Raw genomic sequence first — 7,839 nt, 5'->3', positions numbered from 1 at the left:
GGTCCCCTATTCAAATTTCTCTCATTAGAAAAGCAATGGGTTCTGGCCCAGGCCACTCAGGTTGGAAATGATTATAAGGCTCAAGTAGTTTAGAACAGCCATCATTAGCAACACCACCAACAACAGGTGTTGGCGAGGATTCGGGGAAAAAGGAACCCTCTTACACTGTTGGTGGGAATGTAAACTAGTACAACCACTCTGGAAAAAAATTTGGAGGCTACTTAAAAAGCTGGACATCGATCTACCATTTGATCCAGCAATACCACTCTTGGGGATATACCCAAAAGACTGTGACACAGGTTACTCCAGAGGCACCTGCACACCCATGTTTATTGTGGCACTATTCACAATAGCCAAGTTATGGAAACAGCCAAGATGCCCCACCACTGGTGAATGGATTAAGAAAATGTGGTATCTATACACAATGGAATTTTATGCAGCCACGAAGAAGAACGAAATGTTATCATTCGCTGGTAAATGGATGGAATTGGAGAACATAATTCTGAGTGAGGTTAGCCTGGCCCAAAAGACCAAAAATCAGATGTTCTCCCTCATATGTGGACATTAGATCAAGGGCAAACACAACAATGGGATTGGACTTTGATCACATGATAAAAGCGAGAGCACACAAGGAAGGGGTGAGGATAGGTAAGACACCTAAAAAATTAGCTAGCATTTGTTGCCCTTAACGCAGAGAAACTAAAGCAAATACCTTAAAAGCAACTGAGGCCAATTGGAAAAGGGGACCAGGAACTAGAGAAAAGGTGAGATCAAAAATTAACCTAGAAGGAAACACACACGCACAGGAAATTAATGTGAGTCAACTCCCTGTATAGCTATCCTCATCTCAACCAGAAAAACCACTTATTCCTTTCTATTATTGCTTATACTCTCCAACAAAATTAGAAATAAGGGCAAAATAGTTTCTGCTGGGTATTGAGGGGGTGGGGGGGAGAGGGAGGGGGTGGGGGCAGCGGGGAGAAATGACCCAAGCCTTGTATGCACATATGAATAATAAAAAAAAGGCTCAAGCAGTAGAGTGCCACTTTACAAGCAGAAAGTCCTGAGTTCAAGCCCAGTACAGCCAAGGTAAGAAATAATAATAATAATAATATTTGGGGCTGAGGAAGTAGCTCAATGGGAGAATGTCTGCCCAGCATGTGCAAAGCCCTGGGTTCAATTCCCCAGCATTACTAAAAAAAAAATAAAAAATGGTAAAGAAGATAAGTGGCATATCACTTCAGCCATCTCATAGTGGAAAAACATAGTTTAACCTAGCTAGACCAGATCCCTCATTCTTCAAGTGAGGAAACTGAGGCCCAGAACAGTTCAGAGATTTGCTCTCCAGAGTGTCAGGTGTCAATGTAAAATAACAAATTTACTTTACAGCAACAACCTATCAGAAAGCATACCACAGTGGACTCAGAGTCACAGGTGAGAGCGGTTCTCCTCAAAGATAAATTTCTAACAGTCCCAGATATTCGTAAAAAATTGGGACTGTGGCTAAAGGAAAAAGTCATTGAACCAAGTAATACAGCTAGCCATGTCTGTATTTATGGCTACGTCTGTATGTCCAGGACCTTACTAACAGGAGAGAAAAAGATAAGAGACACCATGGCCTCATTGCTGCTCTCAGAGAGGGCCCCACCTGACTGGGGCCTGTATCCTGAACTTGCTACCATGGTGGGCAGGAGGGGCACTTCTGCAGAGAATGCTTAAGGGGGGACAGCCTGGGAGACAGCCTCTCCCCCAACCGGGACCCTGCCCTCTGCAAGGGTAACCACTGGAGGTCTAAGTGCCCCCGCCTCTAGATGGAAGGCGAGGTGCTTCCTCCTAGGGATTGATGGGTCCAAGCCTCCTGGCCACACTCCACTTCTTGGCATCATTGTTGAGGAGCCATAATGGCAGAAAAACAAAAGGCCATTTTCCTCCTAGACAGTGGAGCTCATTTCTCTGTTTTACCTTTTTCTCCTGGTCCCCGGTCCAATGACAAAAGTTATCATTCAGGGCAAATCTGGCCAGCCCCTAGAGCGCTAGTTTACCTGGCCTCTGGCCTGCTCTTGGGGAGACCTCCTCTTTTGTCACTCTTTCCTCATAGAACCTAAAACTCCAGTGTCCCTGCTGGGACAGGATTTACTATCTCAATTAAAAGCTCAAATTCTCCTCCCCCCAGGCAGCTATCTCTGCTGCCCCCTCCTTCAGGAACAAAGAAGATTCCATAGTGTGGACTGATGAGACAAGTGTAGGGTGAGCCAGGACGGCCCTCCCTATTTAAATAAAACTCAAAAATCCCTCACAGTTTCCACACCTAAAACAATATCCCCTCAAGCCTGAGGGATGATCAGGCCTTATGCCTATTCCTAAAAACAACAAGGGCTACTAATTAGTTGCTCCAGCCCCTATAATAAATTTAAAATTCTTATAAAAGTTAATTTAAAAATACAAGTTATAAAGTAAACAACTGGAAAGGATATAGATAGGTAATAAATGTATTTTTGAGAAGTTAAAGGAAAAAGGAATGGTTTTTTGGATGAGAAGGGATTTTGTAAAGAAGGGTTTGTCCTAAAGATTGTTTCAAATAGGAAGGATAAAAACAAACCATCAAAGGGTTTAGTATGTTGTATGAAGGTCTGAGTAAGTTTGAAAAGTGTATAATAAAAGCTTCAGTGTGTGATAAAGTTAAAGTTGAATATAATCTAAGAGTTGCCTAAAAGATTTTTAGGGTCATGTCAAACTAAAATCAAATTCTCTATGTCTATGAAATAACAAGGTTATCTTAATATTGTTCTGCTCTGAGTAACATCTACAAAAAACCATTACAGAGAAAGATTTTATGAAAGAAATTATTTGTGTTTTCTGCTGATCTTGTCAAGCTTTAACTACTACTAAATCAGAGTTCATTTACATATTTGCTTATGTGTCTTAAATGACCACCCTCTAACAGTGTTATGTTATACTTTATCTAAATATGGTACAAACATTTAAAAGGTTAAAAGTGTCAATTTATATGAAATAATGAGCTAAAGCTCTCTTTTATCCAAGAATGTTACATTTAAATCCTGACAGCCCCTGCTTCCCACAGGTCACCTACCTAGGTGTGGCCTTAAAGGGACAGACTCACTCCCTGAGTCATAAATGCATCAACCCAATCTTCCGTTTCCCAACCCCCATACCATAAGGCAGCTTAGAGCTTTCCTGACAGTTACAGGATTTTGCAGAGTTCAGATCCCTAGGTATGTAGTCCCTGAACAGACACCTTTTTTTGCTCCTCCTAATATTCCTATTTGGGTCTTAGATAATGTATGGCCACCCATTTCTCTCTCTGTAGTTGGAGAACTCTTGAAATTGTCTAGGGAACATTTCACAGTGGTTCTCCTGGCCAATGCCCATCCTAATGCCTATGTTTCTTGCTCTCCTTTTCTTAAGCTTCTTCCCTTGTATCATACTACATGTCTGCTATTGCTAATCAAAAATTTAACCAGTTGTACCTCCAGGGATACCAACCTCTCCAAAACGCCAGGATAGTTGGCTGATACCCACCATGCGGAGCTCGGAGGATTGGCTCGAGACTCTTTATGACCTATGGCTACAAGGGACCTTCATCAACTTCAGGGAAGAGGAAATCTTCATTTTTGGAGTCTGGGTGTACACTATCATGAGGCTCAGCACCCCAACACCATTTGCCAACTAACCCTCCCTTCCCCTACGCCGCCCCTTGCCAGCTCGAAGAAGCCAGAGCGAACACAACGCCCCTTCCTTAACAAACAAAAAAGGGAGGAATGTTGGCAATAATGGTGCCAATAGGTTTCGGTTCTTACTGCACCCTTAAGCTTCTGTTTTCCAGGGTCACGGTCCTGCCTCAAGTCTAGCTTGAATCCTCCTTCTGCCCCAACCTCCAATCAGCATGAACCATAAGATCCTAACCAATCAGATCATGCTGAGTCCCACTGAGGGGTATTTAAGCCCCTGCCCCTCTGTCTCTCTTGCTCTCTTGGCTCTCTCTGCTCTCTCCCTCTCCCACCTGGCAATAAAGAATCTCTTGGCCAGATCACTTCTCTCCACGTGGCCATTTTGGGGCCTATATTTCCTTACACTGTATCCCTGCCATACATTCAAACTTGCTTAAGACCCTGCACACAAGAGCAGGTGTCAGATTTGACAAGGCAATGTTTGGAGTTCTTCCTTGCTAGTCCCAGCATTTGTTCCCACTGTCCTAAGCTGGGCTACTTCCAGTTTCAGAGCATGAAGTTCCCTCATGCACCTTGCCACATAGCAGGCTTCTAAAGACTCAGCAGTGTTATGCCTTAACTCAGCCTCTCTCACTACCCAGACCCTGTCCCTGCTACCTCCCCCTCCCTGCATTTCTGTTAGTGTCCTTTCCTGAGTTGCGTCAATTCTTCACCCACGTTGCGAACACCTGTCTGTCTCATTCTCTGCCTGCCTCCTACACAGCTGGCATAGATTTGGTGTTTCAGATTTGAACTTGGTGTTTTTGTCCCTAGAGGACTTGGACTTGGGCCACTAGCAACTGGGAGGCTGAATCGTGGATATTTACCTGCATGTGTTGTAATTCTCCATTCTGGTGCCAGAGAGCATTTTAGTCCCCAGCATTGTCCAGACCATTATTTACATGCAGAATAGCTCATGTGGGAAGTGGTGCTGCACAGTTCCCAGGAATGAGTCGTCATGTCCTGACACTTAATGCTGTTGATCATAAACTTTCAACCTCTTAAACCAGGTCAATACTTAGGGCTATAGGCTTCCCATTCAGCTGCATTCTTCCTGACTCCACACCACCCAACCCACCCCTCCCCTACTCTGTACTAGAGCTTCTTTCTCGGTGTCACCTCCAAGTGTTAATTCCTTAGCACTGGAGTGACACTCCAGTTGCCTCCCAGAAGCTCTAGATTTTCATAAGTGCACTTCTAAGTGAGTAGGATTTGGTTTTCCTCCTTCACTGTCCAAGGAGCCCCTCTGGTGGGATAGTAACATATTTGGTTGTGGTTCAGGATTACTGTCTGCTGGAAAATGCTGGCAGTGGGTATAGGACCTTGATGAGTTTGCCAGATAACCTCTGGGAGAAGTGAAGGCCAGTGCGTTAGCATGATGGCACCACTCTACCAACTTACCTGGTTAGTGACTTCAGCTTCAAATGGACCTCATGGCAGGTAGAAAAGAGGTAAGTCGAGGGTCACACCTACACCAAGATATAAAAAGACGATGGTGAGTGGTCCACTCCCACATAAAGGAGGGATTGGTGAGACAGCAGCAGAGCGGGTAGTATAGGGGGTGGGCACAGCACTGGTTTCTTATTTCCTGGTCCCTTGCTGTCTTCTGTATGACAGGGCTATGGCACTCTCCTGGAGCTAATGCTGTCTAGGAGAGTGGGTCCCCCAACAGATGTAGCTCACACTTGCCATCCTCTTGAGTGGCCTCCCTCTCTTAGATTTCTGTGAACACTGCCAAAATTCCAGGGTGGCTGGGCCATGTCAGGAGGCTTGGTTCATGATCCTGTCATGATTGGATCACAGGTCTCTCAACTACTCAAGGTCCTTTTCTCCAAAGCAGGTCAGCCCTAGGCTGTCTTTTTCGGTGCAGGAAGCTTCTCCAAAGGAGCATTAGGGGAAAGGAACTAAGCAAGGGTCACCTGATTTCTTTCAAGTGCTTATGTGGGAAGGAGGTAGTCAAGGCTTAGTGTGTGTGTGTGTGTGTGTGTGTGTGTGTGTGTGTGTGTGTGTGGCACATCAACAACTTTGGTCAGATTTCCCTAGACAATTCCAATCCATTCCTTCACTATGGATAGTGCGCAAGGCTTTGTTTCACAGGTCTGTTGGAAACGAAAGCCATGAGAAAATGGAATTCCTTGTGCTTCCCTAGGGCTTTAGGGCTCAGTGAACACACACTGTGTGTATGTAGCTCAACCTTAGAAACCTGAGATTGGAAGCCATAGTCCAATTCGCAAGTTCCCACATCATGTAGGAGGCTGAGCACGTGCACAAAAATCTGGCTGCAAGGCCTGGGTTCTCCTTACTCTTGCAGCCCTGAATGCACCCCGTAAACCGCATCTTGTGCAAATGTTAATTATTATGCCAGTGTCCCCCCTCTGCAGGGCCTAAGAGGTGTTGAGTTACCTGGTAATAGATCCGTTTCCACTTAGGCAGGAAAGGAATTCCTTGGACAGCCCAGCAGCTTTTCTCAAACAACCATCCCTTTGTGAATCATGTTGGGGGGACCGGCTGCAGGCAGTGATGTGTTTGGGGACTAGTCATCAACTGCCAGGTCCTGTGTGAAGCTTTAGCATTTTTTTATCTCCCCAAAACTCTGAGACAGGACGGTTGTTTATAGATAAGGAAACCAAAACGTCAGAGTGTGTTGAACACACACTTTTTATCTCTCTACAGTGTGCTGTTTGTACTTTACAGGGCAGCACGTAGAAGAGACAGGAGGGAGCAAATACCCTGCCTTCCAACAGGAGCCTTTGAAGGGGATTGAGGAGGCCAAAGGGGACTGATTAAACTGATTAGATGAAAACAGTTAAGCCAACTAAGTTAGAATAGGGTGTCTGTTGTGTTTGCCTGATATTTTAAATTAGAATAGATACTGAAACAGCTCCTCTCTCGCCTTACCCAAGAAGCATATGATTCAGGGGCATTTGCCCTATTGTGGGCTGGAGGGGGGGTGGGGGGAGGGCTTCTACAGAAGGCAGGAAACCAACTCACCTGGACTCTGAGACAATGAAACCAAGAAGGGAGGAGACTCAGAAAATAACAAAACCCATAGCAGTTCCTGGAGTCAAACACCTGTGGATTTTCGTTCACTAAATATAGTGGAAGTTGGCTCATCTTATCCTTAAGTAAACACTACAGCCAGGCAAAGACTTTTGTGAAAAAAAATCTTTACATTGGCACCTGTAAGCCCAGGCTGGGAGAAGCTGTGAAGGGCTGCCTGGCAACCTCCCCCTGCTATTTCATGTTCCCAAGCCAAAGATGCCTCTATGATTCTCCTCTGCTCTTAGGTAAACTCCATGTGCCTTTCGTCCCCTTTCCCTACCAGGCAGATCAGTTTTTTTGGCCTTCACATGATCTGAGTGTAGACAGGAGAGTCCCCTCTCTCTCTGGCTCTGGTGTCCTGCTTTTCAGCAGGTTTATTTCCCATTATTACTGGAGGAGAATGATTCTTTGACTTTGCCTTATGAATTCTGGATGCTGCTGAATCAGGCACACCCCCCATTTAAGGCAGTGTTAAACCAGAGGCTCTCTGCTCCTTGCCCTCGTGGGGCAGGCATGCTCACAGCCTCATTTCTTAGTGCCAGTTTTGTGCCCAGCTGGGTTGAAGGTAAGGATCCCTTTAGAGGGAGGCAGTGGGGCCATGAGAAAGTGAAATGAACAGGTCCTCTTTGGGGCCTGAGGACCAAACCCAGTACTTCAAGCTCAGCTGACCTCCTCTATCCCATACAGACAATGATGGTAAGCCTGCTACCAGGTACTCACAGGTGTAGCTTTTACTTGATACCCTCTGCCCTCCAGGAGTTTGTTCTTAGGGAGTTCAAAGGAAATTCCTAAGTGGCATTAAAGCACTGATAAATAAATGCTACTGGACTCTTGGGCTCTGTTGTGTATCAGGAGGTAAATAATAACACTAGCTGCAACTTATTGAGACTTACAAAGGCCAGGTAAGGTACTTAGAAACTGCTTTTGATAAAAAGCACTGACTCCTTGCTTGGGTCCACAAATTAACTAAAAGCAGGAGAAAAGCTTGGCATCTCTGCCTCCATTTTGTATCTGTCTTTGCTCTAAGCTATTCTCTCCTGAAGCCACCTTGCAGCCACTTTGGAATCCA

The sequence above is a fragment of the Castor canadensis genome, chromosome 12, assembly GCF_047511655.1.
Source record: "Castor canadensis chromosome 12, mCasCan1.hap1v2, whole genome shotgun sequence".
NCBI classification, from domain to species: domain Eukaryota; kingdom Metazoa; phylum Chordata; class Mammalia; order Rodentia; family Castoridae; genus Castor; species Castor canadensis.
The sequence above is the reverse complement of the archived record's forward strand: the minus strand, read 5'-3'. Positions refer to the sequence as shown.